The 20,671-nt window shown below is 36.9% G+C and overlaps 1 long non-coding RNA gene across 2 annotated transcripts in view; it reads left to right on the top strand.

Moving 5' to 3' along the window:
- The window catches only part of LOC140606906 (uncharacterized), a 331,711-nt gene that overhangs the window by 233,883 nt on the left and 77,157 nt on the right, over positions 1 to 20,671 (top strand). The window contains exon 4 of one of the 2 annotated variants that reach the window (XR_012009112.1): positions 13,659 to 15,597. The exons of the other annotated variant lie outside the window; for it this stretch is intronic. This is a non-coding gene — a long non-coding RNA (uncharacterized lncRNA). Of the gene's footprint in view, positions 1 to 13,658; positions 15,598 to 20,671 lie in introns of those variants that run through there. 2 annotated transcript variants of the gene reach the window in all.

Below are 20,671 nucleotides of genomic sequence, written 5' to 3'. Positions count from 1 at the left end.
TACTCATCTGAACGACTTCTTATAGGGAATTCTCTTTGCTCTCTTGGTTCATGTTTTCACTGTCCTTTTATTTTCTACCCAACACTTACATGTTCATAAAAGTGCATTATATAACTTACCTTGTAAGTATTAGAGAGGAATCCATAAGAAAACACACAAAAAAGCCTATTTAGGAAGACGTCATAAATCTCTACTGTAAAGCCTACTTTAGAAAATCAAGATGATAAATAATTTTAAAAACTTGTATTGCTTGGTCTTTATTTACAAGTTAGGAATGATAAATGAAAATTTCTGCATTTTATGTCCCAAGAATCATCTCCTGAAATGCAGATTAAGGAGAGGACTGAATTCAAAATAGTTCAAGAAGGCAAAGAATCCTGCCCTCCCACCACCAAAGAAAGAAAACAAAGCAAAACCAGCACACAAAAATTAAGCTAAAAACTCAGTAAAGATTTTAGTTGACAATAAACAGTATATTTAAAAGGCTAATTCAATAGCTAAGCAAAAGATTTGAAGAGTACGTAATAATGACTAACACTGACATTTTAATGAGTGCTTGCCATATTCTATATTAATTTAATGTATTACCCATTTAAGAATAGATAGTAATATTGTCAGTATATCTTGTGCTTGTTAGTCAACCTCCAGAGAATAATATACAATAGTAAGTAACAGTTTTAAAAGGCTGAACAACGTATTTCCCAAGAAAGAATTACTAGGATTGGGGCGGGGGGAGTCAGAAATCACGGCACATTAGATCATGTGTAAGGAAGGAGTATGTTCAGAACATTCACAATCAGTGTCCAGATCATAACCCAATTCTACTTAATCCAATAAGAGCAGCTGATCTTTAAGTAACCACCGACTCCATCAACTTCAAATATCTTTGAGACGTGTAAATCTTCCTGGTCGTAGTATTTTGGAAAGTGTTACCTTGACACTGGCCCAAGTAACCACAGTGATTTTCTAAAAATGGCTATCATAGTTCTCTATGAGTAGTTCCAGGCAAAATATATAACCTAGACTTTTCAAATATACCATAGAAGATCCCCTTAGACTTCCTGGTTTCAAGCTGAGACTCTGAATGGTTGAACAAAAAATCATATTCATTTTCTTGATTCATTGGAAAAATTGTCTCCTCGTGGTTAGCATATTTACAAAGGCACAGATTAGGACCATTTGTCTTGGCTCCACCTGTTGACATTGATCAATAAGCTGTTTTAGCACTCAACTACATAAAAGATTTACACTTTCTTTCCATTGGAAAACATTCTTTGAAATCCACACAGTCATTTTAGGATCTGCTATAAAGACTCTTTTTTGTGCCATTTATAGAAACACAAACCCAAGCACGGAATATTTCAGGCATGAAATAACAATAATAGAAAAAAATTACTATAATCCAATCATTAACATTTTTAATTGTTTAGACAGTTGGATTAGCATACCATTAGCATATGCTGTTTTTAGAGTCTCAAAATTAATCTATGAATAACAATAATAATAGTAAGGACTTCCTAAAGACAAAAATATATAGATCAAATTTCAAGGTTTTGGCAAAAGGAGACTTCAAAATAGTTTAGTCAGAATCTATTTCAGAGACTATGCTTTTGGTTATGATTATATTAAAAAATTACATACATTTTGCATATATTTTATCAATAAATATATAATCAATTCAACAATGGAACAGGTATTATCCTGGGGGATAATCCTAGTACTGTGGGAATATGGTATGATACTTGCCTCCAAGGAGGTCACAGCACAGCCAAGTTTGATGACTAGTCAGGGGATAAAGTTAAGTAGTACAATTGTGGCAGAAGAACAAAACAAAACAGTCTATAGATCATACCTATGAAACCAGAATTCTTTCTTGTCTTCTAAAAAGGCTCTAGAGACTAATCCAGAGGAGGAATTATAAAAATTGTTTGAACGATGACAGAGTCATTGCATAAGCAGAAATAATCAGGGGATCTTGATTTACGATCTTTTTATGCTGAACATCTAAGGGCAAGTCACTTAAATTTTCTGTCTTATTTTTCCCATTTAAGAAATAAAGATGTAAAAACACATGATCTAATTAATACACTTTCGAGATGTCTTCAGATAACTGATTCATGATCATTTGGAGACGTGTTCTGGGTGTTAGAGGAAAAAAACTCAGTGGTAACAACTAATAGACTATATTTAAATATAACTAAATTGCTTTTTTTGTTGAGATAATTCTCCTATATCAATGTACCAGTGTGTGTGTGTGTGTGTGTGTGTGTGTGTGTGTGTGTGTGTTGATGCTAACTTGGACCCCATCAAAAGATGACAATAATTGGTTTCTTTTACTTTATCTCTACCTTTCCACTGGGAAAAATTATCATGTTAAGAATCAGAGGAAGAATAATTTAAAAAACTATGTGTACCTTACCTTGAGTAAAATATCCAGTCCATTAAAGTAGAAAACATGTTTAAAGGGTTTGGGCTTGAAATGATGTGGAAAAAAACAGACAAAAAGCATCTGTGATTCCCATCTCATTAATCACCGCTAAACCCATCTTTGTAGTCTATGTTTTAATAAGAAACCAAGTCAACAAATTGAAAAACTAACAAACGCAGTGAAATTGGCTGGTGAAATCTGATACATATTTTTTCAGAGATCTTTCACTATTTCACATTAAGGCACTTTGTCTACTTAAATAGTGTACAAGCATGAATGGTGCAAAAGAGTGAGATTGATATATATTATTAGTCATACTTTATAGAGGAAACATTTTCCAGGACAGCAAATCAGATTCTGCTGTAAACACCATAAATCAAAGACACTGTAATGCTGTTCAAAAACTGTCCTTATGCCCTATTGATTGACTGAATATTGTAGGGTGAATTAATTGCTTCCACAGGTGCTACCTTTCAGCCATCCTTACCCTATGTTCACATAGACATTCTCACATAGTTCACATGTCAGTGGAAGAAAATATATTGTAGACTCAGTCTGTGAAAAGATAAACACAGCAGAGTTTTCTTTTCAATGGAACCACTTTTCTCAGATGTCTATGTGCACCCAGTTAAATGAATGCACAGTTGATTAAATATCAAATTTCTGGGAAAGGTCTTTCAATTATTATAAATTTAAGTAACTGGCATTTTAAAGATAGGGAGTGTATTTGGTCCATGGAGAAAGAGAGACAGTTGATGGAACTACCCTCATATTAACAGCACTTTACTGGGTAGCATTATCAAGATAATTTTATACAAAAGACAGGAACTACTCACTTTATTAAGCAAATAGTAATTTTCCCACTTAAAATGGATGTGTATTTTCTGATTTACTCATCTACACTGATATTATTTTAGTTTTACGAACTTTTTGAACCACCACCGTCCCTATCCTATGACTCAGACGAGTACCAAGTGTACCTCCTCTTGGTAAATGATTAACAGTTAACACTTCAGGCTTAATTTATAAAAAGGGAAGGAAAGCAAAATATTGTAATATTCTTTTTGAACTCATTTCCTGTGATGAAATATTAAAGTCCTGTTAAATGACATGATTGGGAAAAACAATGTTCCCTGAGATTTTAGTAGTGGACCTTGGTCCTGATAACAAATGTGTTAAAAAATCTCATGGTTTTTTGGACAAACATGTACAAATGTCTGGGCTGTTACTAAAAATCCAACTGCTACCATGCATGTCTAAGAATAGAGTGCTTATTACTAATTTTTTTCATATATTGAAAAAATCTAAGATACATCACTTTTAATGCCCTGCCCAATGGCTTAGAAGAGGACTTTTCTTTATTTTTTTCTCAAACTAAAGCTTCCCCCCTGGCCATGCATGAACTTTTCTGAATTTCTTAATGATTTTATTCGATCTTTATTCTCCATGACAACTCCCCTTGACCTTTGAAGAATGGAATGGATCCTGTTGCTCTCGAAGTTCACCGTAGAAATTATAATATTTATATCTTGCATCTTCCCCAACTACACAGACATGTATCTGACTCCAAAAGAAAATGCAAAGAACAATGCCATCTTCCACATGATTTTTCATTCCAAATTTTTTTGTGTGATCTAACGTGCACTGAGCATGGCCTGCTGTATCAGAATAATGCATTGTTATTATGATATTAAGACAAATATTATAAAATCATTTTGAACAAAATGGTAATTCAGAGGATGGCAGTTGGCAAAGATAAGACTCTGCAAGAGATGATGTTCCCATGTCTCCTTTTCCCTTACACAACATATCTTAGTTTCAGCAGACAAATTTAAAAAGGAACTGGTGGGCAAGAGTGTATGGCAGCGAATAGGAAGGAAGATATTTAGACCTCTGTGTCTGGCATCTATTTTAAGTGTGATGTGATACCATTTCTGATCTAAAACTGCTCTAAGCTGCTCTAAACTCTCTAAGAGTTTTACTCCATAAAGAAGAAAAACATGTAGTTCAGGCCTGCAAAATCTAGCTTCATAAAATAAGTCTACATTTTCTGTTAGTGCTATTTCAGTGGTCTCTTAGATTTACGGTAAAGAAAGTGATTTATTTGTCTTAGATTTCACAACACATTCAATACTCCACTTGCAAAGCTTTGTTGGAAAATAGCATATTACAATGATGTGGCTTACTCAAAATGATTTCCAATTCAATTTCATCATCATTGAATGAGAATCTAATGGACAGCTCACTGGTGAGAATATGTTCTCATATAACTCTATAATTCCTGACTTCTAGGAATACACAGGCCAGTGGAGACTGGAAACATATACTGTCAATCATGATGCAATATATGTCATATTATAGTTATAAAAGCAAAAATGCCTTGAAAGATGAATAATATGCAACTAATACTTAGCAGGAGTATTAGGGAAAGCCTCAGGAGAAGGGATACATGAATGGAATCAGATAGCGTGAATGAGGATCCAAAATAATCCAAAATACATTAGCAGACATTTTAAGAGAAGGAAGAGCTTGAAATGCCATGGTATGTTCATGGAATACAAGATAGTTTGATACGAGTCAAATAATAGGGAATAAGCTTGTAACTAGGCAGGGCATGCCAACTGTGGAGGGTGCTGAAGGTATCCTAAAGATTTATATCTAATCTTGTTGACTATAGATGTCTGTCTTTCTGATATAAATATTTGCAGTTAGACACATTATGTGAGAATTGAATCGATGCCAACAAAGTCCTTTTTCCACTATATCAAGTTACGTTACCTTAAATTATGTTATTTAGTAGCAAAGCCACAATTCAAATCCAGGCATTCTGATTTATTTTTAAAAATTAATTATTTGAATGACATTACAGTAACATAGATGAGATGTGATATATGTACATGTATTCTTATGTGCTTGTGGGGGTTAAGGTAAGATGATAAGCTCTCTTTTCTCTTTACAAATTCTTGTAAATTCTTTGAAAAGAGAATTAAGAATTAAGAGAATTCTTAAACTTCAGTGTGCAGGAGGAACTTATTAAACATCATATTTCCAATTAATTCCAGAGATTCTGTAGATCTGTAGATCTGGGACAAGTTCTGTGACTCTCCATTGTAATTAATAATGCCAGGCAATTCCGAACCAGAGGTTCTATGGGTCACGTTTTGAGTAATAATATTTTTAAGACTTCAACAGTATGATGCTATCTATAATGATACAAATAAAAATATTTGTAATAATCGAAATAAATCCCATAAAGATTTACCTGAGACTGTTATATAGTTTTTTTAGCTATCATATGCCTTGGAAGTAACAAAATTATAATTCTTAATTTTTGAACATGAAAGAATAGTTCTGGGTTCCTTGGGTGGCACAGCGGTTTAGCGCCTGCCTTCGGCCCAGGGCTTGGTCCTGGAGTCCCAGGATCGAGTCCCACATAGGGTTCCCTGCATGGAGCCTGCTTCTCCCTCTGCCTGTGTCTCTGCCTCTCTCTCTCTCTCTCTCTCTCTCTCTGTGTGTCTCTCATGAATAAATAAAATCTTTTTTTTTAAAGAAAAAATAGTTATTTTTCTCTTTTATGAACTCCTGCTTCCCTACAGCCCTCCTTAACCCACACACTAATATCATTTAGTGAGCTTTAATTATTCCTTCAGGATTGTAAAGTATTGATCAGCCACCTCCAGAAAGATCATATTGTTGAAGGCTTAGATAACTATGATTTTCTTTTCTTTCAAAATTGAAGATATCCTAAACCTGATTCAATTTGCCTAGACTTTGTTTCCTTGTAAAACAGTGTGTTTTTCCCCCGCTAACAAAAGTTAGATTTGCCATGGTCGTTATATGGTTACTTTGGCCTGAAAGCTATCCTAATTTGTCTAATATTTCAAAGTAATTAGAGAAGCAAGTCTAAAGATTAAACTTGCTAAATCTTGGAATCATGCATTTATTTCTTGCATATTGATCTTGCAAGGTGATAGGTTGGTTTTTCCTACTACTAGCTTATACATTGAAAACATAAAATCATAAAAATCTAAAATGATAATGCACACACAAGTGCTTTCTTACAATATTTTCAGCATTTTTAGAAAAGTTAATAACTACCATTATCACCAAAGTGCAGACAACCTCAATTATGTGACAATGCATTTATCATGTTAGTGGCTGTCCCAGTAATTCTTGAATTTATAAAATGACATACTGAGTGTCACAGTCAAGTAGAACTACCCAAAGTGAAAAATGGATGGAAATTAAAAAGTAGTTGTTTTTAACAAACAAACAAATGAGTTATGTGGTTTCATTCCACATGTTCTAATAGTAAAAAATCACAAAGAGTTGTTTAATTTGTTTTTAATTTTCTTCCATTTCAGTTTGTTTTTAATTTTCTTCCTATTGAGACTAAATGTAATTGCATATGAAAAAGGCTTCCAAAAAAGATAGAACTGCCAATATTTTGAATTGCGTATTTCTGTCAGTGACACAGTAAGTAAGCTGTATGACAGGTATAAAGGTAGTGAAATAATTTGCCCGGAAAAGCTAATGTCATGAGCCATTTATTTATTTGTTCATTCAGCCAATATGAAGCTTAAGTGTTTTCTGTGTATAAGATGCAAACACAAATAAAACATGATTCTATGCAGTGGTAGAGATCCTATGCACTAGGGAATAACTAGCAAAAAAGGCATGAAATCTAGCCCTGGTGGGAAGGGGCAATCAGTTCGGGACACACTTAACAGAGGGTCTGTCTTGAGTGCATCACAGAATGTGCTGGGAGCTGTCCAGCCTCACAGTAAGGGGAGATTACTCCTCCTTCTCCTGGCATTGTGGACAGCCCAAGAAATTGCACCCAGATAAGTCAAATTGCTTTCAAAGAAATGTAAAAAATTTTGTGTTGCTAAAGCTTAAAATATCAGGAAAGATTGGCAAGGAGACTGGAGCTGTTAGCAGTGCCTTACTTGCAAAGGAGCTAGCAAATACAATTCCTTAAAGGGAAATTCAAGGTTAAAAGAAGTTTGAGATGTATGGAGGAGGCAGGACAGTGGCAAATCTTCTGCATATCAGTGGAGATAGTGCAGATTTGAATTAAACAGAGTGACAGTTATTCTGACTTTTTTAAGGTAACCAATAGGAACTAATTTGTGAGCTTAAGGTACAAATACTGTCACATATTGTATTGCTCAGTGGAACTCCCATTTTATAGAAAGTTTAGACTTGCCCACTTGGAGTTCTCCTCATTGCTGAAGGGGATTAAGAGGTAAAAAAAAAAATCTCCAGTTATGAAATAAATAAGTCACAGGGATGAAAAGCACAGCATGGGGAATATAGTCAATAATATTGTAATAACATTGTACAGTGACAAATGGTCCCCACACTTATCATGGTGAGCATAGCCTAATGTATAAAATTGTCAAATTACTATGTTGTACACCTGAAACTAGTATAACATTGATATCAACTATACTTCAGTGCAAAACATAATAAATAAATTTAAAAATGATCATGTGTATACACATATGTTCGTGCAAATCTCTGTGTTTCTTCTTTTACAGTGTTTTTGTCATTCAAGTTGTTTAAGAGCCCCAGGCCTTTCTTTATCTAAAAGGAATTACTTCTACTTCCAAATCCCGAATAAAGGTCAAAGAGAGAGAGATCTGCAAAGTCAAATCTATTTGTGGTGCTTTTGCTTTAGTTATTAACCCAGGCTCGCCCTTGCTGATCTATACCCTTGTGAGAATAGTAATAACGCTCACACAGTGTTCCAAAATGACAGTTTTTGGTTCACATTTTGATGCTCATCCTTCTGGTTTCCTTGTCAGTCTGTTAGCCAGAAGGGAGGGTTTCAGAGGAGCTTTCAGTCTCAGCTATAAACTGCTGAAACCAATGCTTCCAAACACAGCTACATACTATGCCAAGACTAGCCACCAAGCTTAAACTTTAGTGTAAGTCTTGGAAAAAAAACTGGAGATTTTTTACCTCTTAATCCCCTTCAGCAATGAGGAGAACTCCAAGCAGGTAAGTCTTGGAGAACCAGCTATGAATCCCTCTCTCCTGTGAGTGCCTCATTAAATCTTGGTATTTGTTTCTCCACCAGCAGTTCTCTCAATCAGGGCCATCCCATCAGGCTCCCGTACCCAGAAAATTTAGGAAGTCAAAATTGAAAACTTGGTGACGTCATCCCCAGAAGGCCCTAAGATCCTCATACTCATCTATTTGTCTCCAAGTCAATATATACTAAAGAACGTATTAATCTTCAAACTTTACTCTTCTCATAGAATATTGGCTGCTTAGATGTATAATGACACAGAAAGGATAAAGCTTTTACAAATGACATTTGATTTTGGTCCAGATTGGAGTATTGTTTTACCCACTACTAACAACTATACCAATATGTATCATTTTACTTTTGGCAGTGTGAGGAAGACACAGAGCAGATAAATATCTCAACAGAGAACTAGGATTACATCTACAGCATCCTTTCACCTTTTCCATATACCATAACCTCGTCCCATGAGTGAAATCCCATCATACCTACACTCAGGAGGAGAGGATAGTTTGGGAGGGAATATTCGGAGCCATTTGAAAATTCTGCCTACCATGATGTTAAATATTTATCTACAGCTTTATCTCCATCTGTCTGTTTCTGAGCATCATCAATCGATTCCCTGCTAGAAGACAATGGGATAACTTGTACAGTTTCTTTGTCTGATCTCTCCCATTTCAATTGTTGTAATCATTTTAATTCATCAAGAGTTTTTTTTTAATGTTACCTTTATTCCTTAGCCATAATGCCTCAGTTTTTACCCTAAGTTCTATAGTTAAATGGAATTAGTGCTTACCAGGAGATTTTTCACCTAATTTTTCTCTGATAATAATTTCTTTATTCTTTTTTTTAGCAGGGAGAGGCAGAGGGAGAAGGAGAGAGAAAATCTGAAGCAGACTCCATGCCCAGCATGGAGCCCTGCTTGGGGTTTGATCTCATGACCCTGAGATCATGACCTGAGCTGAAATCAAGAGTCGGTTACTGAACCCACTGAGCCACCCAGGTGTCCCTAATTTCTTTATCTTAATCTCTTGGATAGGTGGATATTAACATCAAGATGGATGGATAGATAGATAAGTAGATGATAGATAGACGACTATTTCATTTTGTCTTCTTTATTAAATGACTCTTTGCCGGTTAAAATATTCTTGGTCACACCTCGTTCTCTCTTGAACTTTGTAGACAGTGATCTAATGACCTCTGGCACTGAAAGTTGTGGGGGCATCAAAAACTCAGTATACTAATGGGCAGCCTGGGTGGCTCAGCAGTTTAGCGCCGCCTTCAGCCCAGGGCATGATGCTGGAGACCTGGGATCGAGTCCCACGTCAGGCTCCCTGCGTGGAGCCTGCTTCTCCCTCTGCCTGTGTCTCTGCCTCTCTCTCTCTCTCTGTCTGTCTCTCATCAATAATTAAATAAAATCTTAGAAAAAAAATTAGTAAACTGATTCTTGGGCTTTCTCTATTTGTGTTGAAACCTATTCTTTATCACTGATATTCAAAAACTTAACCAGAATATGTTCTAATGCCAACTATCTCATGTTTTTTTTTTTTTCTTTTCCTTACACATAGAATGAAATGTACCATTCTTAGCTGAGGATTCATTTTTCTCCTTGGTTAAAAAGACAATCACCTATTTTCAATACTCAGTTTCTTCAGCTGCATTTTTTGGATGCTTTCTATTGAGGATGCCAAGCATTTTTACACTGGACCACTTGTGTCCATTCTGCACTACATTTGCAACATGGACGTTAGGGTTTTGGTCTGTTTTGTTTTGTTTTACCTTCATTCCATTTTCGTAAGACATGGGGGTGGGTGTAGAGGGAAATCCTTCAAAACTGCTTGAGTTTTTGTTCAGGGACACTTGTTCTAGTTTTTTTTCTGAAGTCTGAACATCCTGTGCCACAGCTCATGGCAGACAGTCAGGACTGCATTCCATTCTCTTCAGCTATGGTTCAGTCTCTCAGGGCAGGGCAGTGCCATGTAATATGGTCACTCCTGACAGCCATTCCAGTCACTGTTGTAGCCTAGTGATAGAAAGTAGAGTGAATCTACTTAGAAAGCTTCTCTTGGCTTTCCTCTAAGGCTGCCTATCTGTGCCTTTCTCTCTCTCTCTCTTTCAACTATTCTCCTTTCTATGAACCAAAACTCTAAATGAAACATCTCAGGGCACCTGGGTGGCTCAGTGGTTGAATGTCTGCCTTTGGCTCAGGTGGTACCCCAGAGTCCTGGGATTGGGTCCCACATGGGGCTTTCGGCAGGGAACCTGCTTCTCCCTCTGCCTGTGTCTCTGCCTCTCTCTGTGTCTCTTATGAATAAATAAATAAAAACATTATTTTTATTTATTTGTTTTTTAAGAAATATCTTTCCTCTGTACTGGGTCTGGAATTTAGGAAGCTACTGTAAGAAGTTATCAGACTCTTCTATAGCTTTCTTTGACCCCTCCCCTTCATTTTACAAGATTTGCCTAATCATGTGCATATCCTTATTGGCTGCTGGCATTTTGGTGTTCTCCTTATCCGTCTTTTAGTGCCTTCAATCCATTTCACTGGGTCTTGGAGCCTGCTACACCCCACCATCTTCAATGGTTGATTTTCATGATACACTCTTCATTTTCAAAATGTTCCAAATGTCCTTGCTGGGAAAGAAAGGAGCTCACTGATTTTTGTTATCACTTTCTTTCTAAATAGTCAAGGAAGCATTCATCTAAGGCCATGCTGCCTGTTGATTTGTGCTTATTGTATTTAAGTTTCTAATTCTCTGACCATCTTATCCAAGCTCCTTGCACTCACTAGATGTGAACTTCCTCCATCCTGTAAGCTCAATTTAGGCAAGGAATATATATGTTTCTGCTTACTTAGCACAGAGCCTAGTATAGAATAAGCACCCAATAAGTAGTGCTGGCTGAAAGAATAAATAAGTAGGTGAATCCCTTGTGAATCCTTGTCATCAAAAATAAATATTAAATTTTAAAATATGTTGAAGAGCAAGATACTTTCACTGTTAAGTTTATAAAAGAGATTTTACAAATACTGTTGCACTTTCTTGCACTAAAAGAAGTGTCAAGTTACAACTAAGTGTATCTTCCTGAAAGTTGAATAATCAGCCGCGACGCTAATTCACATTATCTCCTCAAGCCACCTGACGATAATTACCTCAGTGATAAATTTGACTGAAAGAAATTGCTCTCTTATCTGGAATTTAAGTGACTGATAAAGAATTAAATGCATTTAAATAGAGAATTTATTCTTCAGCACCCTGATACTTTGACCACTGAAGTGCCCATGCCATGTAACAAATCAGTGCCCCCTCCCCAAAGCAAGGGAAGGCTTTACTAGTGATCCTTTAACCAATGCAAGGTTTTTAAACCTACCCGTTTATAGCCCAAAGGACATTTACTAATATAAGTGATAGATGGCTGAGTTGTTCCACTAATGATAATAGCATTTATATATGTATATTTTAAATTTTATTTATTTGAGAAACAGCAAAGAGCACGGGCGGGGAGGAGTAGAGAGAGAGGGTGAAGCAGACTCTCCACTGAGCAAGGAGCATTTATATTTATTTTTAATGTAAATTATTTAATAAGTATGTTTTAAAATATAGATTTAATTTACTTATGAGTATACTTAATAGGAATTTGTCAAGTACCTATTGATATAAGGGAATGTGCTGAACACATAAATAATGTAAAACAATGAGTAATATATAGCCCTTCCCCAAAAATGTGCAGCTTAAGAATATGTTTTAAATAGGTCAAGGTAGCCTTCTGTTGAAAATCTTCCCCAGCTTAACAACCAGGCAAACACCATGTCCTCTGTAGAATACTTTGGAAAATTTTCTATTCTGAGCATCCCTCTTCTCCATCAGGGAATCCACTCTACGTTCCCCTATCACTCTCATTAGCCTAGACATACTTTCATTTTTAGCTTGTATGTTGTCATTATTTATATTCATTAATTCTAGTATCTGTCTTTTTCTTGATGTTCAGAATTACTTTATACTAAATATTGGTTGATATGTTTTCTTTCCTATGGGACCAAGATTTTCCAGTAAAGTGTCATTCTTTACTTAAATTTGAATTCCCAGAGCCTAGTTGCTTATTGAAAAATGGAAGAAACCATCAACCAGTCAATCAATATACATAGTTAAAGGTGACATGCTGTTGTATTTCTGCTCCCTTTGCAAAAACAACGTATCTGCAAAAATGCCATGGGCCCAAAAAGGGACAAGTGGACAAATATATCATAGTGATACCATTGACCATCATTTTGAATTCCAGATGAGGACTCATGGGATGTTTGCTAGTCAGTATACATATGAACCATCAGGAACTCTACTTAACGAGATAATCTAACAATTTGTAGAAACTTCCTTGAATCTCAAAATCTCTCCTTTATACTTTCCACCTAATACTGTCAATATCTCAACAGCAACAAACAAATGTGTGCTGTGTGCTTGCACATCAATGTCTATTTGGGTAGAGATAGAGTAAAAAGACAATCTGAGATGAAGTTAGAGTCAGTATACAGACCTTGAATCTGGTGTTATAGTTAGTAAATGCTTTAATGTTCATCTATGCTGGTGATAATTCCTCTTTCTTCTGTTGTCTCTTATAAAAAAGGTTAAATCTATAAGAACAAGGGAAAAATACTAACATATATAATATTAACTGTGGGTGCTATTAGAAGTCCCCATCCAGGTTAATGTCTGGGTGTCATATGCAGTAGTTATGTGGATGGAACTTTCAAATCAAAGTTCTCCATTTGTTTCCATAAACATTTATTCAATTTAAAATTTTTTAAAGATGTTACTTATTTATTTATTGAGAGAGAGAGAGAAAGAGAGAGAGAGTGAGAGAGTGCATGCAAACATGGGCAGGGTGAGGGGCAGAGGGAAAGGGAGAGAGAGAATCTCAAGCAGACTCCAGGTTGAGCACAGAGCCCAATGTGGGGCTCGATTTCACCACCCCAAGACTATTACCTGAAGGGAGTTGGATGCTTAAGTGAATGAGCCACCCAGGAACCCCTCAATTTAGAATTTGACTAGAGGACAACTTGTCCATGAATGTCACTGGGAATTTTAATGAAACAATATTAGCGTAATTCAAGGAAAGAGAAGAGTTAATAAACCTTACCAAATTTACATGTCCTCTCTTTCTCTTTCCCTCTCTTTCTCTCCCTTGCTTCTTTTCCTCCAGCTTCTCTCTCTCTTTCTCTATTTCTCTGTTTCAAGTGTTTATGGTGAGAATTAAGTATGACTATGAAGACTCTCCAAACAAGCACTGGTCTGAGGAATGAGCTTGTTGCCTGCTCCATGGTGATGAGCACAAGGAGCCAGCAATGGGTAGATGGGTAGGTAAACAGGTATTAACCTCCAGAGTCAAGTCTCATTCCAAATATTCACTAAGTCCAGCATTCATAAAAGTGTGGATCTTGAGATAATAGTGCTAAGCACATAGATGAGGTTTAACAGGTGCTCACAATACATTTTTTTTTTTTCCATTTTAGGAAAACCTTAATCAAATAACAGTTTTGGAAGAATTCCACATTGAGACTTTCTCTCTGTATAGGTAATAACATAAACTTTAGAGATTAAAATATTTCTCAGATTTCACATACCAATTATATCATTTAGATGACTTTTGTAATATTATATAAAATTCATTTTATCAACAAAAGGTGTTGAGACTTCAAACACATTAAAACTGAGAAAGTATCTCAAACTCATCTCTTATTTTGGGGCACATGGGTAGCTCGCTTCATTAAGCCTCTGACTCTTGATTTCAGCTCAGGTCAGGATCTCAGGGTGGTGAGGTTGAGCCCCTCTGTGTCCATGGCAATGCATGGAGCCTGTTTAAGAGTCTCTCTCTCTCTCTCCCTCTGTCCCTCTCCCCACCACTCATACACTTTATTTCTTAAAAAAAAAAAAAATCTCTTATTTTGACAATCTTTTGCTTGTGATAAAATTTTCAACACAAGGCTCTCCTTTTGTGCTTTCCCAATATGAATATAACTATTTTAAATACATAGCAATATAGTAATAAATAATCTTGTTCCATGCCAGGATAAATTTAAATTTTAAAAAATTGGAAAACTATTTTTATTGCCTCCTGTTCATCCAGCTGCTGCTTGAAAAATCCAGATCATAATCATAATCGCTTTTTCTTCCTTTATAATCTGGAGAAACAATACTTCCCACTCCATTTCAGTCAGGTAATATGAACTTGAACTTGGCAATGGCTAGCAAGCCTTTTTGTTTATTATGTCTGTACTTTTTATTTGGAGATGATGGATTAGTCCAAGAAATGTGAATTTTGTGATAATAGCCAAGCTTCTCTCGGAGCTATGTTCTTTTCTGATCTCCACTTTCAAATACAACCCTGTGTCTCATTAAACCCAAAGGACAAACTGCTTTTTATAAGGCTTGTAAGGCTAAATTTGCTCCTTAAAACAACAGGCTGAAGCATACTATTTTATATACGTTATCTGAGAAATAAGTGAGAAATAATATGTACTGTCAATAAGATACTTTTTTTTTCAAAATCAAAGGCTATGAGAAGGCCAAGTAAGCCTTCCAGATTTTATATATATATATATATATATATATATATATATATATATATATATATAAATCCAGTCCCCTAACATTCTACAACCTAAATTCTACATTCTACATCTTCTAGCAAACACTCTTCTAACTTTTGGCAAATTTTCAGGATTACACAAGTCTGTGATTTTTCAAGGAAAAAGGTCCTAAAGCCTCAAATCCTCTATTCTCCAGTTACATGGATCAAAAATAGGTAAATATATATATATATATATATATGAAATACAAATAATTTAAGGAGAAAATAAGAGAATGTCTAAATCATAGAGGTATCTAATAAATCTATATTCTAAATTCTTGATACTGGAATATATATTTATAGTCAAATATTTATTTTCCAATTGTCTCAGATTTCCATTTACTTGTCACAGTAAAACAAAAAGAAAAATAATTTCCACAACATTTTATTTGCTTTGATATTAGATTTACCATAAAACAAAGGGAGACAGGCAGAGTCCAAGCTTTCCCAGAACAAAATATCTAAAATATTGTTTAAAATAAAATTCATGCAACTGGCATTGACATTAAAACAAGAATCCACTGTAATCATTTTACATGTATTTTATTTAATTTTTCCTTTGCTGAAATTTAGTAACAAAATGTGTTGGGGGATTTTGCTTTTAAGTCATTATGATATTATTGGCTCCCAAAACAGAGAGCTACCAGTAAAGCAGGTAAGATATACTGAGAGATTCCTATGTCCAAGGCATGTTAGGCATAGAAAAAAATTAGGAAAAGATTCACAAAAAAAACCCCAAAACAGAGAAGGCATTGTTTCTGTCCCCAAAAACTGCATAATGTATTTGTTAAGACACACATATGCACATGAATAAGGATGCAAGAAAATATGTTTAAATTATGTGTTGCAAAGGTATATCTTAGCCTGACTCTGACTCTAAAAGCCTGTTTTCGGGTTTCATCATGAGACAACTAGCATGGGTATTTTATAAGTTATTACTAGTAGCAGAAAACACAAGTCCATTTCCAAGAGCACAGGGTGGGAAGGAGATGGGAATTGAAGTGTCAAGTCAGATGTTCTGAGATATAAAAGGAAGGTAGCTGAGGGAGATAATGTGATTCATTACACAGAGTTCTATTTGCATAACATATGTTAAATATAGAAAGGGGTGTTGTTTTGGTTTCAAATGGCAGACAGAGTATGTGCTACACATTTTGAAATAAGGAAGGAAAGATTTGTGAGAAATGTCTGGAACACTAAAATTCTCTAGGGTAAAGAAGTTTGGAGAAGGAGAGGCACAGAACAGGATGAACTTTAATGGGCAAAGATGCTGAGAGAAGGCACGAGGAACAGGAGGTCCAGCATCAAATAAGAGGGTTCAGCTAAGAATCCACCTTGCTTACTGGCTATCCCATTCCCCCTGCCCCATTAGCACTATGGACCAGGCAGTAGTGGTTGGATTTGTGCACATGAATGCAGTCAGTGATTACAGAAGCTTGGTTGAGAGAAATAGGGTACTTGGTGAACCTGAGAAATAGAAAGTTCCCACATGGATGGATTATTCTCCCTAGATCCCCACCCACAGCACTGTCTGCATGGCCCATGCATTGACTAAAAACTAAAAGAAACTCCAGTGTCCGCAGCTGCTTTGAGTCCTTTCACAGGAAGAGTACAGAGCAGAGGGAATGAGGCTCGGCTATCTGGAAGGGTTAGAGCACAATCCAAAACCACTAAACAGTTGCAGGATGCAAATAGCATGAGGGAAAGGCTAAACTCAACAACTGGGGTGAGGGAAATTTTCACCAGAAGAAAGATAATTTGTAGAAGGCTAATTATATGTATATAGATATGTGTACAGTTGCATATGTGTATATATACATGTATGTATGTATATGTATGTATATATATGGCTTTAAGTAAGATATGTATAGTCTTTGGCATAAAGTCTGTTTTCGTCTGATCCCAAACGAGCTGTTCTTGCTTTCTTTTGATTTCTTTTTTTTTTTTTTCCTTTTGATTTCTGCTTGCATGGAATCCCCTTCGCCACTTCTTCACATGATGTTGTTATACCTGATGGTATCTGGAATCGATCATAGCTTCAAATTCCAAACTTTGCTGACTCCTAGCTCTCTCATCTTGGACAAATTAACTTAGTTATGCCTCCATTTTTTTCACTTATAAAATATACCTTTCTCATTCAGTTATCGAGAGAAACAATTGTGTGAATATGTGTGGAATGTTTAGAAAGGCATAAATGTAGCATAAGGGAAATGTAAATGTTAACTAACATCATTACAAAGAGCGAGTCGTAAACATCTTTTCATGCCTCTTCCTGAATTTTCATGAGTTTCTGATAGAGCAGAATTAACATAGAACACATCTGCAGCAAAAGCTGTAGGATATATTATGAAGAGCAAGAAATAGTCCATTTAAAAAGATCTATTTGCTTTTTGAGTCTCCCTGGGTTTCCATGGAACCCATAAATGCTATTTGAAAACCTAAAAGGGTGGACGCCACTCCAAAAGATGAGAAATGTTCTTTTTACCTACAGATAAATGGGAAAGTATTAAACATGTATTTGTTAGCTAAATTAGGGTAAGGACTTTGTAAGAACAGTAAAAGGTTTGCAACTAATTAGGCTCATTTAAAATCCATTACTTAGCTTTTAATTAGGCACAAAGAGACGAGAGAATGAGACTTCTTTGTTTTCTAATTAAAATGAAATTTTGAAATTGGCAGTGCCAGAAAACTTGATCTCCTAGAATGTTTTATTCATGGCTCTAAAACCAGATTTTTTTTTTTAAAGCTAGATGTTAAAAAGTATGGTAAAATCAAATTTGATGTTTGTCTTTACTAAGAAAAAAACATTTTATTGTAAAAGTGAACTGAAATCACTAAGTGGCATTTTGGAATGAGTGAACTTTTATCAGTTAGACCCCCAGTGAATATAGAATGATGGCAACATTGCACAGCTGCTTGATTTCTGTAGGAAAAAAAAAAGAATATGAAGAGTCCTACTAATGTCATGTACCATCAATTTCTTTTGCATTAATTTAAGAATGCTTAGTTTTCTAATGCTCAATAAAAAGATTTGTATTGCAGATCATTCAAACTACATATTCACATATTTGTACTCTTCTTTGATTTGATTAGTATTTGTCACCAAGAAAAATCTGTTGAGTAATGTTTCAGTTTCTCTCTTTCTCTCTTTCTCTCGCTTTCTCTCTCACACATGCACGCACAGATACTCACGTGTTTAAGAAAATTACTCAGTCCTTTTAAGATTTTGCTAAATCCTCTTAACTCTTTCCACTTATTAAATGACTATTAATTTCAGGTTTCAAAACTAAATAGACTTTTATTTGACATCTTTAGGCTGCATTTATGGGAAAAGGGTACAAAGAAATTTAGACAGTAGTTGCTGTCAAGTAACATTTTTGTAATCATTCATGTGATTCCTTTAATATGCATCTATTCTTGAGTTGATTTTAGGTGACTCTGAGTCACTTCTGTTAATGTCAAAATGAGGGCTGAGCCCATGAATTCTACTTCATTACACACTGAGTCTGTGACATATAGGTAAAACTCTTTTTCTGGCTCATTTTGTAGGAGATCCTCATGATTGAATTATGACATACATAAATAAAATGTACAGATTTTAAATTACAGCTTGGTGTATTGTACCAGGTGAACACACTGAGTAAGCCCCAAAATCAAAATATCGTAATCACTGCCAATACCCCCAGAGCACTTCCTCAAGCCCCTCCCTCACCAAGGGAAAGTAACCATTATTTTGACTTCTGTCATCAGAGATTAGATTGTTCTGTTTTTAAACTATATATAAATGGAATCTAACAGTGTGTACATTTTTGTGTCTGGTTTCTTTAGATTAGCATTATGTCTCTGAGATTAGTCCATGTTGCTGTGTATAGAGTCATAATTCATCGTCTCTGTATAGCAGTATATTCATTTTATACCAGATGAACATTTGTGTGTTTCTAGTTTGGGACTGTTATAAATAATGTTGCTACAAATATTTTTAGGCATCTTTTTGTGGTATATATGGTATACACATACATATATGGAATTACTGGGTCTTTAGACTAGGAACATGTTCAAATTACTTAGCTACTATCAAATAATTTCCCCACGTAGCTGTACCAATTTACAATCCCACCAGCAGTACATGAAACTGACAATTGGGGGAGGAGCAAGACGGCGGAAGAGCAGGGTCTCCAAAACACCTGTCTCCACCAAACTACCTAGAAAACCTTCAAATTATCCTGAAAATCTATGAATTCGGCCTGAGATTTAAAGAGAGACCAGCTGGAATGCAACAGTGAAAAGAGTTCGCGCTTCTATCAAGGTAGGAAGACCGGGAAAAAGAAGTAAAGAAACAAAGGCCTCCGAGGGGGAGGGGCCCCGCGAGGAGCCGGGCTGAGGCCGGGGCGAGTGTCCCCAGGACAGGAGAGCCCCGTCCCGGAGACGCAGGAGCTGCACCGACCTTCCCGGGCGGAAAGGGGCTCCAGGGAGTTGGAGCAGGAACCAGGGGGGCGGGGATGCCCTCGGGCTCCCCGGGACAGTAACAGCAACTGCGCGCCCAGGAGAGTGCGCCGAGCTCCCTAAGGACTGCAGCGCGCACAGGGGGACCCGGCGGGACCCGGAGCAGCCAGGAGGGGCTCGGGCGGCGGCTCCGCGGAGGGGGCTGCGCGGAGGGGGCTGCGCGGCCCTGGGAGCAGCTCGGCCGGGCTCGGGCAGAGGAAGAGGCTCCGTGCAGAGGGGGCTGCGCGGTTCCAGGAGCAGCTCGGAGGGGCTCGGGCGGCGGCTCCGCGGAGGGGGTTGCGGCCCGGTAGCGCGAATCCACCAGCGCAGGCTCCGGAGCACAGGGCGCCGGGACACAGCCCAGGATCCCGCCTCCCCCGGGACAGGCAGAGGCCGGGAGGGCCCAGGACAGCAAGGACGCTCCTGCCCCAGCTGAGCAGATCAGCGGCCCCGCCCCGGAGCCTCCAGGCCCTGCAGACGGAGTTCCTGCCGGAGCTGAATCCAGGTTTCCAGAGCTGCCCCGCCACTGGGGCTGTTGCTCCTGCGGCCTCACGGGGTAAACAACCCCCACTGAGCCCTGCACCAGGCAGGGGCACAGCAGCTCCCCCAACTGCTAACACCTGAAAATCAGCACAACAGGCCCCTCCCCCAGAACACCAGCTAGACTGACAACTTCCAGGAGAAGCCAAGGGACTTAAAGAACACAGAATCAGAAGATACTCCCCTGTGGTTCTTTTTTTTTTTTTTTTTTTTTTTGTTTTTGTTTTTTTGTTTTTTTGTTTTGTTTTGCTTTTTGATTTGTTTCCTTCCCCCACCCCCCCTTTTTTTTTCTCCTTTCTTTTTCTTTCTCTTTTTCTTCTTTTTTTTTCTTTCGTTTTTTTTCTCTTCCCTTTTTTTTCTCTTTCTCTTTTCTTTCCTTCTTTCTCTCCTCTCTTTTTCTCTTTTTCCCAATACAACTTGCTTTTGGCCACTCTGCACTGAGCAAAATGACTAGAAGGAAAACCTCATCTCAAAAGAAAGAATCAGAAACAGTCCTCTCTCCCACAGAGTTACAAAATCTGGATTACAATTCAATGTCAGAAAGCCAATTCAGAAGCACTATT

This window comes from Canis lupus, chromosome 16, assembly GCF_048164855.1.
Source record: "Canis lupus baileyi chromosome 16, mCanLup2.hap1, whole genome shotgun sequence".
NCBI lineage: Eukaryota > Metazoa > Chordata > Mammalia > Carnivora > Canidae > Canis > Canis lupus.
This window is presented reverse-complemented; position numbering and strand designations above follow the sequence as displayed.